The sequence below is a fragment of the Balaenoptera ricei genome, chromosome 8, assembly GCF_028023285.1.
Source record: "Balaenoptera ricei isolate mBalRic1 chromosome 8, mBalRic1.hap2, whole genome shotgun sequence".
Classification (NCBI taxonomy): Eukaryota; Metazoa; Chordata; class Mammalia; order Artiodactyla; family Balaenopteridae; genus Balaenoptera; species Balaenoptera ricei.
In genome coordinates this window covers 109881847-109902643 of record NC_082646.1, presented here as the reverse complement: position 1 = coordinate 109902643, position 20797 = coordinate 109881847, and the positions used below count along the sequence as shown (strand labels likewise).

At 53.1% G+C, this 20797-nt stretch overlaps 1 pseudogene; it reads right to left on the bottom strand.

Annotated features, from left to right (window-relative positions):
* Window positions 1-7944: 7944 nt before the first annotated feature.
* LOC132370095 (protein N-terminal asparagine amidohydrolase-like) lies at window positions 7945-8804 on the bottom strand (annotated as a pseudogene).
* Between the last annotated feature and the right edge of the window lie 11993 nt (window positions 8805-20797).

Genomic DNA, 20797 nt, shown 5'->3' with positions numbered 1-20797 from the left:
CTTCGGGTGATGAAGCGGGGTGCCCACCCGCCCCTTTCCCAGCCCCTGGGGTGCACCCTCCCCAGCCTCCCCTCCACACACCAGTCAGGGAATCCCGGGAGAGCGGAGCTGGAGGCCACCACGGCTGACGCTTCTGGGGACTCAGAGAAACCAGGTGGGGTCCTGACGACGTGCGTCAGGAGGTGGGGTCGGGACCATCGGCTGGAAAGCTCCCAGCGGCGCAGGCCTCCACGCCTCCCAGGCCTGCAGGTGCCCCAGGGGGCCGTGCAGGGCCTGGTTCCTCGGGGAGCAATGCATCCCAGCCCCTGGGGCTCCCCTCTTCCTCAGGAGCCCCGAGCCCCCCGTGGGGAGCTGCCCCCCACCCGGGAGCTCGACGGCGCCTTCCTGCCTCTGCCATGGCTCAGAACCCAGGCCCGGTGGGTGGGCGGGCGGCCCTCACCAACTAGCAGGGCCTGGAGGTCAGGACAGGGCTGGGCCTGTGTATGGACGTACACGTGCCCTTGGCAGACGCTAAGCCGAGAAGGGTGGGGGCCGAACTCCAGGAATGGGGGCTCTCCCAGCCCCGGGACCTTTCTCCCTGCCATCTTGCTAGTGAGTCTTCTCCTTTCTGCCGCTCCAGCCCCCGGGAAGCGTCCAGGCACAACCTGCCCACGCCCCGACCACCTCACTTCTGTGCTAGTGGTTCTGAGCTGATGGTGGGGAAAAGGCCCAGATGCCCACAAGCAGAAGCCTCAGGCCCTCGACCCCTTTCCTCCTCCTCCTTTGGTATTTAATTACTGAAGGGGCCACGGAGCCCACTGCAGGGGTGGGGTGATGCGCCTCTGCTATCCCCACCCCGCTAAAACGGCATATCCGGGCCCCCCCGTGGTGACCAAAAGCCTCCTTCTTTCTGGGTGTCCCATAAAGGCAGGAAGTCAAGGGTCCCCAAACATCACAGATTTCCACCGTGAAACTGCCTGGGGCAAGGGGTCTGGCCATTCCCCTTTGACAACTGCTGGTCAACAGGGTCATAGAATTACGATTCGGGGAGTGAAGTCCCGTACCTACCAGGCAGCTTCTAGGTGGCTGGACAAAGAAAGAAGACTTGTTCCCCCGTGCCCCCCAACAGGATATGAGGGAGGGGAGGGCCACGGGCAGGACAGAGCTCTCCGCTTTTTCATACTTCCTGTCACCGCTGTCTCTACAAACGTGAGCAAGTGGGGAAACACACTCTAGGTACACACGGGATACACACAGCCAAATTTGGAAAGCCAGAGCAAGCCTCACGGAGGCCGGGGACTGCAACCCGTGAGCCGTGGGACCTCGGTCTGCGGTGGCTCAGTGTCCCCACACACTACAGTCAGGGCGCAGGGCGGCCACTGAAGGAGGGACATTCTCGGGAACAGCCAGTGCCAGCACTGCTGGTCAGGGCAATGACTGTCATTTCTTGAGGACCTACTATGCGCAGTGGGCCCTGGGCTGAGAGTTCCATGTGCGAATCTCATTTGATCTTCAGGACAGGGCTCTGCAGTACAGACTACCAGCGGCCGTGGCGGACACCAGTGCTTACAAATGGCATTCCTCGTCCAAGGTCAGTCCCGCCAGGTGGACAGCCCTGGCTGGAGCCCCAGTCATCAGCAGGCACAGTGGTTTTCTTGTTTCCCTGGAAGCTCAGGCCTCTGACCTCTGTGTTTCCCATCAGCAAAGCACTGGGTGTTGGGGTTCTGGGGTGATGCATGAAGTAGACAGGGCAAGCCCATCGCCGCCCAAGGACGCCCTGGACCGGCCTTGTTGGATTACAGAGTCAATAGAGACCAAAGGAGAGGACAGCCCGGGTTTAGGCTGTAGATGTCTGGAATGGATTGGGGGATGGGAAGGGATGCGTGTTCAACAGACGGCACAGTGAACAACCTGGAAGCTGATGCCTCTTCTGTCTCATCTTCCATCCTAGTAAGAGGAAACGGAATGCCTCTCTGGCATCCGCCCAGCTTTCCTGAATATCCTGCCAGTATGGTTTTGAGATAACTTGGGGTTTATATTCTATGCCAGAATTTTGAAGCCCAAGATCTTTTCTGCACGGCTTGGTCCAGAACCCTCCACGAAGAGGATTCCTCTGTCCAGGGAACCAAAGGCTTCCTTTAGAAGGCGAGACAGAGGGATGGGTCCATTTATGGTCCAGTCCCTCAATGCTTGGGAAGAAGCTCCAGCCCAAGGAAGTGTGCCCTTAAGCAGGTTGGCTACAAGGCTGGGGAGCTCTGCAAATGTATTGCAGAATCTTCCAGAACCAGGACAGCTGAGAACATGAGTACAAAAATATTACATTCTCAGCCAGTGGGGGCTGGAGAGTAGCCAGCAGGGGTTTGGAGAAAACAACAGGACACAGTTCACAAAATTAAAACTCATGGAAAACTCTGCTTCAGTGAGTCAGAATGCCAGCACCAAGTTTCCTGGCAACTCAGGAGAAGGCTTCCCTAATCAGGCAGATTTTTTTTTTTTAATCTTTGTAATTGATTTAATGGCGGTCTAATTGGCATACAATAAGATACATCCATTTAATATGTAGTTCAATGATCTTTGACACATGTGTATATGCTCATGTCATCACCAAATCAATATACAGAATGCTTCCAACCCCCAGAAAAGAACATTTCCATCACCTCCCCCAAAGTTTCCTAGGACATCCAGCCCATCATCCCGCCTCTGCCCCCACCCTGAGGCAACCACTCATCTCTGCTTTATGCCACTCTAAATTCTAGATTACAGATTAGTTTCATAAGCAGATTTTTTTTATCAGCCAGGACTTTTGGTAACAAGTCACAGAAACCCCAGTTTAATCTAGTTTTGGTGGAGGGGTGGGTGGTATAGGTGGAGCGTATGCATGTGTTTAAGGGAATTCACTGACTCACATACCAGGAAAGTTCCAGCGAGCATGGGCTACTCTTCACTGCGGTGCGTGGGCTTCTCATTGCGGTGGCTTCTCTTGCTGTGGAGCACAGGCTCTAGGCACGTGGGCTTCAGTAGTTGTGGCACATGGGCTTCAGTAGTTGTGGCACGTGGGCTCAGTAGTTGTGGTTCGAGGGCTCTAGAGCGCAGGCTCAGTAGTTGCGGCGCACGGGCTTAGTTGCTCTGCGGCATGCGGGATCTTCCCGGTCCAGGGATGGAATCCCTGTCCCTTGCATTGGCAGGCAGATTCTTAACCACTGCGTCACCAGGGAAGTCCCAGAAGTGATATTCAATTCAGACATAGCTGGATCCGGGCCTCAAATGATGTTCCCTGGGTTACTTTTCTTTTTTCCCTGTTTCTCATCTCTGCTTTTATCTGCATTGCCTTTATTCCCAATGAATCAACTCAACAGCAGGTGACTAGCAGTTCCTAGTTTATATTCGACAAATTCAGCAATCCCAGCAGAAAGAGAGCATCCCTTTCCTGATAATTCTGGCAGAGGCCCCAACCATCACGCTCACTGGCCAGGCCCCAGGCCCCAGGCACCAGCCCTCTCCTGGAGCAGGGGGCAGACTGGGGAGAAAGCAGGATGCCCACCTCACCAAAACCCAACAGGCTTAGAGCAGGGAAGAGGTGAGCTCAAACAAAAAACACGAAAAGGAGGTGCTAGCAGGCAAAGTGGCAAATGTGGGCCACATTCCACCACCCACACACCCACTTCTTTCCATGTATTGATATGATTTTATAACGTTTCTACCCCAAATCTGTAGCTATATTATTCACAGCAGAAAATGCACTTCCCTCTCTCCCCGAGAAGAGAGACAGTCCAAAGTCAATTCTGGGGACTGATACCCCAGCACCGAGCCCAGGATCTGTGGGCCATTTGCATCTCTCTCCATCAGATCCAGAGGCACTTCCTCAAGGACTGGTACCCAATCCTAGTGATGGGTACCATCCCTCCAACCCAAATGATGATGGCCACTCTCAAGACACACAATTCACAGTGGACAGGACAAAGGAAATAAATATGATTTTTTTTTTAATCCCATTTGGGAAAGGAGAGAACAGAAACAACACACAATGGTAGTGGTCCCTAGCATATTCCACGCTGGACAGGAATTAGTAAGGACTGGCAACGAGGGGGGTTCTTGATCGGCCAATAAGCATGGTCGCCAGAATCCAAGATGGCCCCCAACAATCCACCTCCTGTATCCACAGCCTTGTGTAGTCCCAGCTCCATGAGTGTGGGCTGGACCAGGTAACTTGCTTCTAACCAACAGAATGGAGCAAAGATGATTAGGCTACATGAGACTGTGACTCCCATCTTGTGAACAGACGCTCCCTCGAGCTGGCTTTGAGGAAGAAGCTGCTGTGTTGCAAGCTGCCATACTGGGGAGACCCCAACAGCAAGGAGCTGAGGGCAGCTTCTGGCCAACAGCCAGCAGCACACTGAGGCCTTCAGTCCAACAGTCCGCAAGGATCTTCATCCCGCCAACACCTGTGGAAGTTTGGAAGCAGGTAAGACACCTCCAGAGACCACTTCCTGATGGTCCCACAGGACGAGCCATTGCTGCCAGATTCGGGCAATGCTGCCCTCTGGACGCCTTCATGGCGTTTGGTTTCTTTGCTTTTGGTCAGTTCCACGAGCTGGTAACCAAGACCAGATTCCTTGTTGAGTCACTCTCCTTGAATCTCAATTCAGGTCCATGGTATTCTAGCCCTTGGGCACAGTTCTGGAGAACTCAGCCATCCCTCTGGCCTCAGCTGAATGGCCTCTGTGAGACCTCAGAGCCGTGAAAACAACCGCTTTGGGAGTAGGGAGCAGAGCTGATCTGCCTCCCGGGCAGAAAGTGGGGCTTCCTCATGGCCATCCCACCGGGACACTCAGGTCACCTCGGGAAACTGCCCAAGTCTCCAGCTAACAGGTGGCACAACTTGGACTTGAAACAAGGTCCTGGAGGCCAGGCCCGGTGCTCCCTCCCCCCCAGCCTTCCCCGAGCAGAGCACTGGGAGAGAACGTCAGCCAGAGCACCTCCACGTGGATGTAATGGCCCCTCTCGGCCCACAAGAGCCCCCATTCCCTCCAGAGCCCCCATTCCCTCCAGAGCCCCACCCTTCCCCCCACCGATGGGGCCCGCTGATGCTCTGAGGTCGCCCCGGCCATCCCAGTCGGCCTTCCGGAGGCGGGGCATTGCTGGGATGGCGTAGGAGAGGGGTGACCCTCCCATCGCTCCTCGTGGGTGCCCAGTCTCATGCTCCATTCCCCTGCAACCCAGCCGTCCCCCAGGTGGGGAGCCGGGGAGGCCACGCCTGGCCGGGCCCATTAGCCCCCAGCTGGCTCTTCTGCAGGCCTCCCAGGGGGTGCCATTCGTGCATTTATACCTCAAGCTCCCCTTCCCGCTTCTGAGAGGGAGCCAGGGGAAGGTTCTCTGGGGGCCCCAGGGACCGGGTGCCTCTGAGGCCAGGGTGGGGGGCAGCAGAAGACAGTTCAGAGCATCCCTGCTGAGCCAGGACGGGGGCAGGAGAGACTTGGGGCCTTGGGGCAAAGGGGTGCTGCCGAGACGCCAAGCACCAGAGCGAGGAGGGGGCTGCCCCCTTCCCTGAAGGACTGAGCGTCACCCCGGGGAGCAGGGAAGCAGCCCCTGGTTCCTACTCTCTGGGTGGAAGCAGGAGGGCATGCCAGTGACAGGTGATCCCCTGCTAGCCCCAGGTAAGGGTCCAGCCCCGCTAAGTGCAGCTGGATGACGTGGGCAAGTGTTTCAGCTTCTCCAAGCCCTCATCTCCTAAATAAAACGAACTAGTGAAGACTACCTTTAAAGTATTTAAAGGGGTGACAAGTTCTTATCACCCTCTGGGGTGTCTGCCACTTGGAGAGCCCCCAGCAATGGTGATAGCAGAGCCCGGACAAAGGTGAGACAGGCAGGTACCATGGGGAACACAATTTAAGGAGAAGACATACAATTCGTTTTTGAAGAATCAACTTATGAAACAACCAGGTGATTTATTCTCATTTATGTAAAAGAATGTATATGTAAATGCACAGAAAAAAACCTTCAAGGATATAATCACACAGTAAATGGTGATACCCAGGGTGAAGGCAGGGCAAAACCTTCTTTCTTCTTTACCATTTGAATCTTTAAAAATAAGACTGTTTGGGTATCTAATCTATGCAAATTTTTTTATAGGCTTAAAGTACAGGAAGAAATGGACAACAGCATAATAGTGGTGGGAAATAACACATTTCCGTAAGTCTTTCGTGGAATAGATAAAAATTCACACAAGGCTTTCGAGGACAGGAAGATTAGCGCTAACTCGTAGATTCTATATTTTAAACCATCACCCATCAACAAGCCGTGAGTGAGCGTTTACTCCTGCAGTCATTGTGCTGAGGACCAGGAGGCCGTGGAGAGGGATCAAGTCAGACTCAGGCCGACCTGGTGGGCAGACAAGCCAGCTGAACTAGTGTGTAAGGGAAGGAGGGCAAGGGTGTCTGGGGAGCACACAGCATAGCACTGAGTCTAGGGGCCACTCCACATTTATTGAGTGCCCACTGTGTGCCGGGACCTGACTCAGGGGTAACCAAGACACAAACTCCCCCCGCTGTACAGGGGACCTCACTGCGGTGAAGGCAGGCGTTAACAACCACCTGGTCCATTTTCTTTTCTTTTATTTTTTTTTTTAACATCTTTATGGAGTATAATTGCTTTACAATGGTGTGTTAGTTTCTGCTTTATAACAAGTGAATCAGTTATACATATACATATGTTCCCATATCCCCTCCCTCTTGCGTCTCCCTCCCACCCTCCCTATCCCACCCCTCTAGGTGGTCACAAAGCACCGAGCTGATCTCCCTGTGCTATGCGGCTGCTTCCCACTAGCTATCTATTTTACATTTGGTAGTGTATATATGTCCATGCCACTCTCACATCGTCCCAGCTTACCCTTCCCCCTCCCCATATCCTCAAGTCCATTCTCTAGTAGGTCTGTATCTTTATTCCCGTCTTACCACTAGGTTGTTCATGACCTTTTTTTTAGGACCTTCTCCCTGCCTTAGGGAGAAGGGGAAGGGAAGGGGGCTGGGGGGAGGGTGAGTGGAGTTGGACACCAATTCGAGTAACCAAAGCCCCAAATTTGTACCATTCACAGGTGTAGAATCTGAATTTACACCAAATCTCCAAGCCAAGAAATTCAGGGGCTTCCCGGGTGGCACAGTTGTTAAGAACCTGCCTGCCAATGCAGGGGACATGGGTTCAAGTCCTGGTCCAGGAAGATCCCACATGGCATGGAGCAACTAAGCCCGTGCACCACAACTACTGAAGCCCGCACGCCTAGAGCCTGTGTTCCGCAACAAGAGAAGCCACTGCAATGAGAAGCCCACGCACCACAACGAAGAGTAGCCCCCGCTCGCCACAATTAGAGAAAGCCCGCATGCAGCAACGAAGACCCGACGCAGCCAAAAGTAAATAAATAAACTAATTAGTTAAATTAAAATTGAAAAATGTACAGGACATTACCAATAATGAATTGTGGAGATAAGAAACATTTTTAAACTATTAATATTACAAAATAAATGTTGATCAGCCATGGTAAAAAAAAAAAAGGATTGAATTACCATTCAGCTCTCTCTGTGGAAAATATTCAACACTATTGACGTATGAAAAGGCTATCAAAGAATGTGCAGCCAAAAAAGGTAGGAAAAAACACTGCAGATATTTTTCTCTATTTTGTATTATTTGTGGTATTTGTCAGCTTTTAAAAATCTGTGATTTGCTGTGATTTCTTTTCCCATTCTAAACAAATACTCGTTGTATGTAACTTTGTTGTTATAATTTTGTATTCTTTTTCTTAAAGAGCACCCCCTTCTTTTTTTAAATTAATTAATTAATTTATTTTGAATTTTATTTTATTTATTTTTTTATACAGCAGGTTCTTTTTTTTTTTTTGCCAAAATAAAATTTTATTTTAATGTCATTTGAAAAACACAGAACAAGGAAAGAGACCTAAGACTGAATGGATGTAGATTCCAAATTCATATTCTTTCCTACCTCCACCAGTGGTCTTTTGTCATGCCAAAAATTTGCTTTCTTTGGTAATTCCTATTTATTTTTAGCTTCCTGGAGAAGAGATCTTTTCCCGTAAGCCATCTTCATTTTTTTTGTAGAGTAGAGCCTTATTTCCAGGAAACAGCGTGTTAGCCGGAGAAGGGTATTTCTTTAAAAACATCAAGGTAGATCTAATATGTTCAACAAAGTGGTGGGGGGGGGGGGGCTCAGCCAGAGGTGATGTGGAAAGGTTCTCTAGTATTTGCTTATCATCTTGCTGCAACCAGAAATCCACATGGGGATATGGCATCCAGGAATATGGTCCTATACGAAGTTGTTCTGTCTTTGCATCGTAAATACTAATCATTGGTCCTCCCGTTAAAGCTCGTGCGGCACGTAGCTCCTCCTCCGGACCTCGGTCTTGGAAGATCTTGTAGATCTCCGCGGTTTTGATGTTGACAGCAATGCCATAAATTACTGGAAAGTGGTTTTCATTTTCTTCCCGGTCATTTAATTCTGTCACACATAATGTCACCAAGTGAATGTCATCTTCCTGCTGTCAAATTCACTAAGAAGCTGATGAGTGCACCACGAGGTGCACTTCCAGCCTTCCACATTGAGTGTGGTCGGTTAAGGATTTTATGGAGTTCATGATCAAGGGGACCTCAGCTTCGGTGTCAGTTCCGTCACAATGTGTCAGGCAGGTAGCCCCATTACCTCCAGAAACGGGTGGGCTCGGACGAGGTCCCCAGCGGACTGCGGCAGCCTCACTCACCGCCCCTCCACGAGCAGCGGCATCGCGGAGGCGGCCGCCCCGGCAGGCCCAGGGAGGCGGCGGCCTCCTCAGCCGCGGGCCGCCCGCCGCCCCTGCCCTCACCCTCGCCCTCGCCTTCGCCCTCGCCCCCGCAGCAGGTTCTTATTAGTCATCCATTTTATACATATTAGTGTATACATATCAATCCCAATCTCCCAATTCATCCCACCACCACCACACCCGCCACTTCCCCCCCTTGGTGTCCATACGTTTGTTCTCTACATCTGTGTCTCTATTTCTGCCTTGCAAACCAGTTCATCTGTACCATTTTTTTAGATTCCACACATAGGTGCTAATATACGATATTTGTTTTTCTCTTTCTGACTTACTTCACTCTGTATGACAGTCTCTAGATCCATCCACGTCTCTACAAATGACCCAAGTTCGTTCCTTTTTTATGGCTGAGTAATATTCCATTGTATATATGTACCACATCTTCTCCATCCATTCATCTGTCGATGGGCACTGAGGTTGCTTCCGTGACCTGGCAAGAGCAGCACCTTCTTGTTGATAAGCTTTGGGCCCCACAAAATTTTTCCCTGGATGGAAGGCAGAGGAATTCCCGTTCAGACTCTGGGATGATTAGCAGAACCCCTGGGTCAACGGAGGACAGCCTGAGGGGTGACTGCAGAGCTATTTTCATGGAGCCCCGTGAAAAGCGGGAGGAGCCCCCATGAAGAGTGGGAGGAGCCCCAGGACTCATACTGGGGCTCGGGGAGCTGGGGGGCTGGAGGGCTGCTTCTGACAGCCCAGGTTACCTTAAGTCAACAGAATGACTGCTCAAATCCCTAATTTCTTGTTTTGAAATCTGGACTAAAACTCGGGGAATTTCTATGCCCATGCTAAAAAAAAACACCTTTTTTTTTTTTTTTTTTTTTTAGTAGTCTGGAGGCTGAGAGTGATTTGGAAAACAAACAAACAAACAAAGCAAACGAACTCACAATGTGCTTCTGCAATTTGCTGAATTAGAACCTCTGTTGAATTCACCACGTCATGGGTCTGTTATTCATTCAACAAATATTTATGATCATTTACTCTGAGCCAGGCATTGCTCATAAGAGGCTGCACTTCTGTCCATGGAGATGTTGAGAAGGTTCCAGAAGACACGGGGCAGATCCCGACCCTGAAGAGCCAAACTCCCTGGAACCACCCATAGGCATCTCTTGCTGGAAGGTTTCCCCTCCTCCTTGTCTGAGGCCACCCCTCCCTTCCCTCAGGAGCTGCTGCCTTCCCGGGGGAGCCCTGCTAAGGAACTAGCTCGTAATCCCCTCCGCATTGACCCCCGTAGTCATCCTTACCTTGAACCAGATCCCACCCGAGCCAGGGTGGGTGGAGAGAAGGGCGGGAATTCCACACCCCAAATGAGTAAACATCTGGGTGATTGTTGTGGGGATGGGTTTGGGGGAGTGCTTCACGGACAAGGGTGCAAAGTTACTTAAGACCAAGTGAAACGGGTCGGTATGCGTGTGTTTATAGAAACTGCACAAGGTTGGACGTGGTCCTGGGAGTCTGAGGGCCGTTAACACGAATCTGAAACTCACCCGGGCGGGGTGGGGAGGGACCTCGAATGACACAGCCCTCGGCCTAATGTAGATGGAGGGACCCAAAGACCGCAGAAAATGGGGGGAATCTGGCATGGGAGTCCCACCCTGCCCCCACCACGGCCCCAGAGAGGACCCAGAGGGACACGAGACACCCACGGAAAAGGCAGTGCCGGGACGTTCCAAGATGCTGGGCGTGAGGGGAACGTGTGAATCAGGAGGGGGCGTGGGCCCATGGCCTTGCTCTCCGGGGTGGTCTCACATCCAATCCCTTTTCTACATGAACCAGGATTCCCTTGTAGGAATGGCCTCCCAGTCTTTTTTTTTTTCAGGTTGTACCATGGGATTTTTTTTAAAGGTGTACAACGTGGTGATTTAATACCCGCATACACCGTGAAATGATTACCGCAATGAGCTTGATACATCCCTCCCCTCCTTACCACATGGCGTGTGTGGTGGCAGCACATACGATGCTCTCTCTTAGCAACTTTCCAGCGCGCAGGACAATATTGTTAACTGCAGTCACCGTACTGGGCCCCAGAACTTATCCATCTATAACAGGAAGTTTGTTCCCTTCGTCCAGCGTTGACCCCATTTCCCCACCCCCCGCCCCTGGCAACCGCAGTTCTACTCTCTGCTTCTATGAGTTTGGTTTTTCTAGATTCCACATTCAGGTCAGATGGTCCAGGATTTGTCCTTCTGTGTCCGGCTTAATCTCAATTAGCACAATGTCCTCCAGGTTCATCCAAGTTGTGGTAAAAGGCAGGATTTCCCTCTTTTGATGGCTGAATAATATTCCACTTTATGCCTACACCACATCTTTATCCATTTGTCCATCCAGACACTTCGCTTGTTTCCATACCTCGGCTATTGTGAGTGATGTGGTGATGAACATGGGGGTGCAGATCTCTTCAAGAGGCTGGTTTCATTTCCTTGGGATAGATGTCCAGAAGTGGTCATTCTGTTTCTAATTTTTTGAGGCACCTCATCCCTGTTTTCCATAACTCCTGTACCAACCTCCCAGTCTTGATGGGTGGGTAAATCTGGTACCTTCTGCCACAGAAACCAAAGGGGCCCCTTTCTACAAACACCTCTTCCCATCACTTCATACAGCTAAGGGGGGTGAATGGCCTGTGCCGGGTTGAATAGCGTTCCCCCTGCAAAATCCATGTTCACCCGGAACCTCCAGATGTGACCTTATTTGGAAATAGGGTCTTCGCAGATGTGTCTAGCTGAGATGAGGACGTACAGGATTGAGATGGGCCCTAAATCCAATGACTGGTGCCCTTACATGAAGGTCATGTGAAGAGACAGACACAGAGGGATGAAGGCCACGTGGCAATGGTGGCAGCGCTTGGGATGATGCAGGCAAGGACCACCCAGGGCTGCCAGGAGTCGCCAGAAGCCAGGATTCTCCCTCAGAGCCTCCAGAGGGAACCAACACTGCCAGCACCTTGGTTTCAGACTTCTGGCCTCCAGACTGTGAGAGATTGTGTTGCTGTGGTTGCAGCCCCCAGCTGGTGGTCTTTGTTATAGCAGCCACAGGAACCTCATACCCGGCCTCAGGTTGCCCATCGTACGCACTTCCAGAGAACTGAACCTTGAGACAAGTAACCCCCAGAGATGTGTCCCCAGCTCGGCCACTTCTGACCCTTGAGTGGCTCCTGTATCTTTCCAGCCCCATCTCCAGGCACCAAGCAATTCGTCAGCTCCCTAACCTTCTGCTGATGAGCGTCTCTCTTTCTTCTCTTTTTCTCTTAAGTCAGACAGGGTTGAGGATGACCATCCCAACCAAAGAATCTGAACAGACATGTCTCGTTGTCATTCAGGTAATTGCATAAGTGAAGATGCTTTAGGCAGCAAGTGAATGAAACTGAGGTCAAACTGGATAAAAGGGAAAAGGAATTCGCTGGCTCTTGTAACTAAACACTCCAAAAAATATTGTGGCTCCAGGTGTGGGTGGATGCAGGTGTCACCGGGAACCTGTTTCTCTCGTCGGCTCTGATACCCACTGTGAACATCACTCTGGGGCAGGGTCTCCCTGATGCTGGTACAATGGGCCCCACCTCTCAGACTTCCATCCCACCTGCTCACCACCCCAGGGGGAGAGTGCCTTTTCTTCAGTGTTTCCCATAAAACTCTGGAATGGACTCTTGTTGGATAAATTGGATTCTAGTCTTTTAAGTACCTTTTTCCCAAACTAATCATGTAACCAAGGGGATGGAATCTGTTGACTCTCCGAGTCTGGAGGATGTTACACTCCTGTGGAGCCAGATGCGAAGTCAGGACTCCCCCCGAAAACCACCCGCAGCTCCTCTTAGGGAGCGAGAGCTTGCAGATGCTAGCTGGCTTGGCTTGGGATTCGGCCGGCTGCCAACTCCCTTAAAAGCATGGTTGCCCCGCGGACCATGCGCATCCCAGCACCTCCGTGGTTCCAAACCAAGCCGAGGCGTGGTCCTTCGGATGACACCACAGGCCGTGATCCCTTCCAGCCCCCCCAGCCCTAGGCTTCCCGGCCACGTCTGGCTCTGTGCCCCCAACCCCCGTGCGACATTCTAGGGTGGAGCAGAGCGGAGGAGAGAACTGAGCCTAACCTTCCGGGGAATTCCAAGGAATGTGATAAACCATACAAACTATCACAGATGCACTACCCAGGCAACCGCGGAGGGACGGAGAAAGAATCATGAAAATCGAGGACGTCGCATAAGTTCACTGGAACTACGGACACAAGTGCATCTGTTCACTCACAATAAGATGACACAGCAGCGGGAGTGTTAGCTCTGTGTACACGGAGCTGGAAATCCACGACAGCTTGGCTGCCACGTGGGACCACCTCCCCACAGTCTGGGTTATGTGGTGGTTGCTGAATAATAAGAAGCACTAATTCTGTATTTGTGAATTGGTGAGTTCCTTTGGGACTTGACTTCCGTTTCCCCAGGAGGGCTCACCTGGTCACTGCCCCCAGGTCACAGCTGAGGGAACAGATGGCGTCCAGCTTCTCGGGTGGGAAGCGTGCTCTGGGGGGCTTCCCTTGGTCAGCTGGCAGGACCCCTGCCTTTGCTGGAACCTGGGCCTGAAGCAGGGGACTCAGTGCTCCCTACGGGCTCTGGTCACGTGACTCTCAGCCCCCTGGATGTTAACCCCTGGTGGAAAGGACCTCTCTCTGCACAGCTGTATGATTCTTGTTTTCAGATAATTCAGCTTCCAGGATGCTGGTTTTGCTCTTGTGACACCTTACTCAAGACCCCCAGAAGCCTCTGAAATCCCGACCTTTTCTACCCGTTCTTCCAAGGCTCCATGACGGGCTGAACTGTGTCCCCCGCAAAATTCCTATGTTGAAGTCCTAACCCACAGCGACTCAGGATGTGACTGTATTTGGAGTCAGGGTCTCCTAAGAGGAAATCAGGGGGAAATGAGGTCACTGGGGTGGGGCCTTAGTCCAACATGACTGGTGTCCTTATAAGAAGAGGAACCAGGACACAGACACACACAGAGGGACGACCCTGTGAGGACACAGGGAGAAGATGGCCATCTACAGGCCGAGGAGAGAGGCCTCAGGAGGAACCAGCCGTGCTGGCACCCTGATCTTGGGCTTCTGGTCTCCAGGACTGGGAGACAATAAATTCCTATTGTTTGAGCCGCACAGGCTGTGGTATTTGTCATGGCCGCCCAAGCAAACTCACACAGGCTCCTTCCCCAGGCAACATGCAGTGTGAGCAAAACACGCAAATGGAGTTTCGCAAGAAGGTTTTCACAACAGCTTGCCATCTTGCATCAGGGATTGCTGATGTCCAGCTGGGCATGGGGGAAAGCTCCCTGCCCACGGCCCACACAGACCCCGCCAACCCCGTGCATGAGGCTGGCCACATGCAGCATTCCACTCCCGGGTAGCCGTTTCTGCACCAGCGAGGAATCTCTCGGTTCCCAGTGGCAGGACCCACACAAACTAGATCAAGCCCACTCCTTCCAGAGGCTCACTGGCACCCACAGTCAGAACGTGCCGGGCAAGCTTGCTTCAGGCACAGCTGGATCTTGGCACGATCAGGATTCTGTTTCTCCTGGTCTCTCCTCTTTGCCTTCCTTGGTGGACTACCTTTTAGGCCAACTCCAGATGTGAGGGTAAGCATGCCGCCAGCACCTCTAGCCTCGGTTTCCTGCTGAGAACCAAGCACTTTCCCAATGCCCCGGAAAAAGGTGGGCCACCATTGAATTGAGCTGCACTCCTGAGACCTTGACCTTGCAGTGGGCTGTGGCTGGCCTGGGACACGTGTCAACCCATGAACCCACCTGAAACCCAGAGGAAAGGGGAAACCCAGGTGGCCGTCTCAGAGGAAGAGGGCCTCAGTCCTGAGCAGGAAAAATAAACCCATTTCCCCACAGGGACGGGGGTTAACGGGAGCACCTCGGTCTCCAAGGATCCACATTACTGGTGCCACATCATCACAGCTCTTCCTCCTCTGCACATTCTCGTCAATGCTTACCACCCAGCCTTTACCACCACTTGGTGTCGGCATGCTTCCCACCCTCCCACGCTTGCCGCTTCTCCAGCCGTGGACCAGGACCTGGAGAACTCACACCCACAGACTTCAAGATTCTCAATCATCCGCCAGCCAGTGACATCAGGATATGGAACACTGTTAGTTTCCTACGGCTGCTGTAACAAGTAACCACAAACTCAGTGGCTTAAAACAACCCAAATTTATTATCTTATGGTTCTGGAGGTCAGATGTCTGAAAGGGGTCTTCAGGGCTAAAGTCAAAGACTGTGTTCCTTTCTGGAGGCTCTAGGGGGAAGTCCATTTCCTTGCCTTTTCCAGCTTCTAGACGCCGCTCACATTCCTTGGCTTGTGGCCCTGCATCACCCCAACCTCTGATTCTGGCATCACATCTCCTCTGACTCTGACCCTCCTGCTTCCCTCTTATAAGGACCCTTGTGATTACATTTGGGACCCACCTGGATAATCTCCATCTCATGACCCTTAATTCAATTGCACCTGCAGAGTCCCTTTTGCCCTGTAAGATAACATTCACAGGTTCTGGGAATCAGGACATTGTATTTGTTTCCGAGGGCTGCCATAACAAAGTACTACAAACTGGGGGTGCTTAAAAAACAGAAATGCACCGTCCCATAGCTCTGGAGGCAGGAAGTCTGAGATCAGGTGTCGTCCTGGCGGAGCTCCCTCTGGAGGTGCTAGGAAAGCGTCTGCTCCAGGCCTCTCTCCCTGCTTCTGGTGGTTATCTGAGATCTTTGGCGTTCCATGGCTTGCAGGTGTATCACTTCAGTCCTCTGCCTTCTCATCATCTTCCTTCCGTGTACGTGTGTCCAAATTTCCCCTTTTTATAAGGACACCAGTCATGTTGGATTAAGGCCCAACCTAATGACCTCATCTTCACTTGGTTAAAGTTGCAAAGACTCTGTTCCAAATAAGGTCACATTCTGAGGTCCTGGGGTTAAGATTCCAATGTATCTTCTTTTGGAGGACGTGATTCAACCCATAACAGAAATGGACATCTTTGGGGCCATGATTCTGCCTTTTCCATCTCCACCCCTAAGGACTGGCCAGTATTTAAGGCGGGAGAAGGGCCAGGCACTTCAAGCAGACGCTGTATGCCATCCCAGTGCCTTTCATGGCATGACCTCAACCACCGATTCCCACGGGAGGTGACGGAACGAAGGGAGTGATGGTCAGACCCAGCAGAAGGCGAGCAAAGGTCACTAAGCCAAGGTTAGACCTCTGGCAGAACTGGCACGTGGTCTCTGAGCTCTGGGCCGCAGCTTAAAAGGGACTTCAGAGAACCATAAATATCCACAATCAGGAGCCCTTCGGCTCCACCAGCCCAGCCACACACCCCGAGCTGCAGCCTGTGATGTTCTTGGGGGCTCGGTATTCAACTTCCTGGGCAAGGGGACCCCTGCTCTGTTCCTCCAAGTCCCTGCAAATCTCGCCCTCCCCCGGACAGGAGCTGGTGAGTCTGTGGCCCGGGTCAGCCCGCCTCCAGACTCTGCACATTTGACCTTTGCAGCCCTCTTCCCGCTTCTCGCTTCTCGGAAGACACAGATTCTGGTCCCAGTGATAGGACTTCCAGGAACATCAGGAGACCACGCCCAAGTTGGCCCTGCCTGGGGCGGGGCGGGGCAGGGCAGGGGGGGTGAGGGGGGGATCCAGGCCAAGGGCAGCAGCTGAGGCCCCAGGTTCCAGCTGGTGGGTGAGTTGGGTCCCCTCACCCAAAGGACAGGACACGGCAGCCAGCAGCAGGTGAGGGGACTCGGAGTGGGAACCACAGTCCCGGGTCCGAGGCTGAACTCGGCCACATACTCTCCCCATCCGGTGCCCCCAGGCCGCAGCCCTGACCTCTGTCAGCATCCCCCTTCTCTTCTGCCCGTGGGGACAAACAGCCACTCACTTCATCCCCGAGGACCAGTTGCCCCATCCAGGTCACCCACGTGTGGGACGTGCCGGCCTGAACGTCTCTCCTGCCCGTTCGCTTCCATCCCGAGGGCACAACAAGCTCCCATTCATTCAAAGGAAAAAATGCAAAGTGGAAAGAGTACAACATTCATCCTTCATCTACTTTAATGGAAAAAAAGCACGTGGAAAAAAACTGATTCGTGAAAAATGGAAAAAAAAGCTGATTTCTGACAATTTTTGTTCTCCTTTTAGACGTTGCTACATCACTAGTACCAGCAATGGACATAAAATCCCTTCCACCTCATGGGCTTTCCTGAGGTGGTTGTGAAACTAAGCAGGACCCAGCGGGGCTCCAGGGCACGGGAGCCTTTCCGAGTCCCCCCACCCCCTCCTGTTTCCTTGTTTGTAGGGCGCAGACTCCAGCCTCCACGACCTTCCCTGAGTCCCAAAGGGCAGATTCGAACAGGGAAGGGAGGGGACACAGAGACAAGGGAGAAGCAGCCAAGAAACAATGGTGCAGCCTCGGGGCAGGGTCCTGGTTCCCCCTCAAGGGATACACAGAACAAGGTCTTTTGAGCTTTTTATAGAACTAAAACCCCCAATGAATAGAAGATGTCAGCATTCTTCATTCAGAGAAGACCACCTGAGGCCAGATTAAAGGAACCAGAGATTACCCGAGACCAGATTAAAGGAGTTCAGGCCCTGCCCACACCCTCATCTTATCAGCAACCCCGCCCTTGAACCATGGCTATAAAACTCCTTACCAAATCCTTCCAGGTTGGGACACACAGTTTTTCAGGGCAGGATCCCGCTGGGTCCCCCTTTGCCTGGCAAAGCAATGAAGATATTCTTTTCTACTTCATCCAAAACTTTGTCTCCGAGTTTCGTTTCAGCACCGGTGCACAGAGGCCGAGCTTTCAGCATCCGTTGCTTATGTTGGAAGCAAGGGAAAGGTGTGAAGCCAGCTTCCCGGGCCCGGGAGGGTGGGGAGCCAGGAACATCCCTTCAAAGCCAGCCCCAGGGGTGGGAGGGGGCTCTCCTGGCAGGTGACCCACAATCTGGTCCAGGCCTGGATCATGATCGAAGGACCAACTGGGGCAGCGGGATGTGGTACTAGCAGGTGCCTCTGCCCCGTCCTCCCTCATACATCATGGATCAGAGGTACACATGTCCCCTGCTTCATCAGGGGTGACGCTTATTGCAACGGGCTGAGTGGTGGTCCCCAAAAACATGTCCACATCCTGACCCCCAGTTCATGTAAATGTGACCTTATTTGGAAAAAGGATCTTTACAGACATAATCAAGAGAAGGAGATCATCTTGGATTATCCAGGGGGGCCCTAAATCCAACGATAGTTGTCCTTATAAGAGACACACAGGGGAGAGACCCAAGGAGCGGAGGTGGAGGCCATGTGACCACAGACACAGAGATTGTGGCGATGTGGCCACAAGCCAAGGAAAGCCTGGAGCCCCCAGAAGCTGGAAGAGGTGAGAGGGATCCTCCCTAGAGCCTTGGGAGGGAGCGCGACCCTGCGAACCCGTTGATTTTGGACGTGTCGACTCCAGAACCGTGAGAATCAATTTCTGTTGTTTCGTCACCCCGTTGGCGGTGATCTGTTATGGCAGCCAAAGGAAACTCCTACACTTACATCTCTGTTTTTCATTCCACTTGTTTGTTGGTGGTTTTCAAAGGAGGCAGCAGTGGGAAGAGGACGGAGATGGGGGTGCGGAGGGGGGGTGGAGATGGAGATGGGGGGATGGGAGCACGGAGAAGGCTTTCAGGGAGTTTGCTGGAAGAGCTGGAAAGAAAATGAAGTGGCGGCTGAAGGTCAGCAATCCAGTGAGGATTTTTGTATCCTCACTACACACACGCTGCGTCCCGGTGGCAGTGGTGCATTGCGGGGAGATGCGATGTTCAGGGAGAGGGGTGCTGATAGCAGGACCGACGTCTTTGAGTTGGGGGTGATGGGCCAGTGCTGGGGCGTGGGTGGGGTCAGCAGGGCTCGGCCCAGCCCTGGAGCAGGCGGAGGGCAGCTCCCAGCTCCTGGTGCAGGGCAGTGAGTAGACTTCAGGCGGGAAGAGGTCCTGATGGGCTCCTGTCACTGTCACATCCCGAGTGACTTTTCTCGGTGGTACCTGGGTTGTCAGAGCAGGTGGGGCGGTGGAGGTTTGAAACAGGAGCAGAGGGTGGGAGAAGGTGTGAAGCAGCCGTCTGAACAGCACCCGGGAGAGACCCGAAGGGGCATGTGGGCTTCTGGGCGGCCAGCCCCATGTGCGGGGGTCAGGATTAGGCAGAAAGCAAGAGGGGCCCAGGCGCTGGGACGCCCATGAACCTGGAGGACACTGTGCTGAGAAATAAGCCGTCGCAGAAGGACAGTTACCGTGTGATCCCACGGGTCTCTAGAGTCAGCGAATTCAGAGACAGACAGTAGCCCAGTGAGGGCCAGGGGCTGGGGGAGGGGAGGGGGAATGAGTGTTTATAGGGACAGAGTTTCAGTTTGGGAAGATAGGAAGTTCTAGAAATGGATGAGGGTGAGAGTTGCACAACAATGACAATGTGCTTAACGCCACTGAGCTGTACACTTAAAAATGGTTACAATGGTAAATTTCATGTTATGTATTTTACCATGGGGAATGAATGAATGAATGAAAGCAGGAGGGGTCAACCCCAAGAAGAAGAAGGGGGAAAGGACGCCGTCCCCTCCATTCCTTGAACTTCCATTAGGAGCAACCTTGGAGGTTCTGGATCTGGGTGACCACAGAGGGTCCCCTGCGCCATCTCCAGCTCAAGCCCACCACCCCCCGGCATCACCGCGACCTCTCTCCTGCCAGCTAACCCTCTGCTTCTGCTGCTACGGCTGTGAACGGTGGTTGAGGGAGGGCATGTGCAAACGTGGTGCCCGCACCCACCTCACCGAGGCTGGCAAAGTCTCTGGGCTCCTGTGTGGTCGGCTGGCTAACGACCCTCACGATGACCACTGAGGGGTTTCAGTGCCCAGCCGCCCTCCTGAAAGCTCCCGCCAGGCAGGCGTGTTACTCCGGGCTTGAGGAGGGGCTCAACCCAGGGCCGGGCAACAGCCCCGGGGTCCCCAAGGACCAGGCATGCCCAGCACATCTCTCTGCTTCCCAAGCTGTTTCCGGGCCAGGGCCAGCGCTTGGACGGGAGGTCAGTCCCCGGTGCTGTTCCTGTGGGAATGCTGGCCGCTCGGCATCCTCTCAGCCTCAGCTGCTCACCTGTGAAATGGGCATAACGGTTCCAACACCCAGTTCACGGAACTTCCCCTGCTCCCTCACCACAGCCAGGCCCTGGGGAAGCAGGATGGACTAAATCAACAGAAGCCCCAGCTCCCGGGGGCTGCCACGTGCCTGGAAGCCACAACATAAACTCAGTGACAAATATCTCTGTAACCAAGTGTGGAGCTAAGCCTCCGCAGGTGGGGATGGAAACACAGTCTTATTTTTTTTTCTGCACTGCCCTGTGAACTTGATCCAGTAGCTAGGCCTTGGCATTTTCTGCTCATTTTTCACTGACAGTCTTGGGGTCATTTGAGGTTGAAAACTCAGTTTTGATTCCAACATGAAGATGTGCATTCCCAGGTAACAATCAAAAGGGCAGCTTGACGTGGCGTCTGGCCCCAGCGCTCCCATCACAGCCCTGTGGGGTCCGGGAAGGGGAGGCAGGGGACCGGGGTTTGGGTGGCTTGGCTGGCGGCCTGAAGCTCCCTGGCCCTGGCGATCGTTAAAGCAGCAGCGCTTCGTGGATGGCACGGCCCAGGCCTCAGCCTGCAAACCCTGACACTGGCCCTGGTCCCCCTCCCAGCAGGCCTGGGGACAATGAACACGGACTCTGTATCCCCAAGACCTTCCTGAGTGGGCAGCCCTCCATCCAGGACTCTCCCCAGCCTCCAGCCTCCTGCTGAGCGGCCCAGCTGGATGGAACCAAGGTGACCCCACTGCCCACCTGCCCTCCTACGGCCACATCTGGGCCACGGGAGACAGTTGCCCCAACGCAGCAGCCTCCCCTGGCTGACGGCCAAAGCCTCAGGGAGCCTTTTTCTGGCCCTCTGAG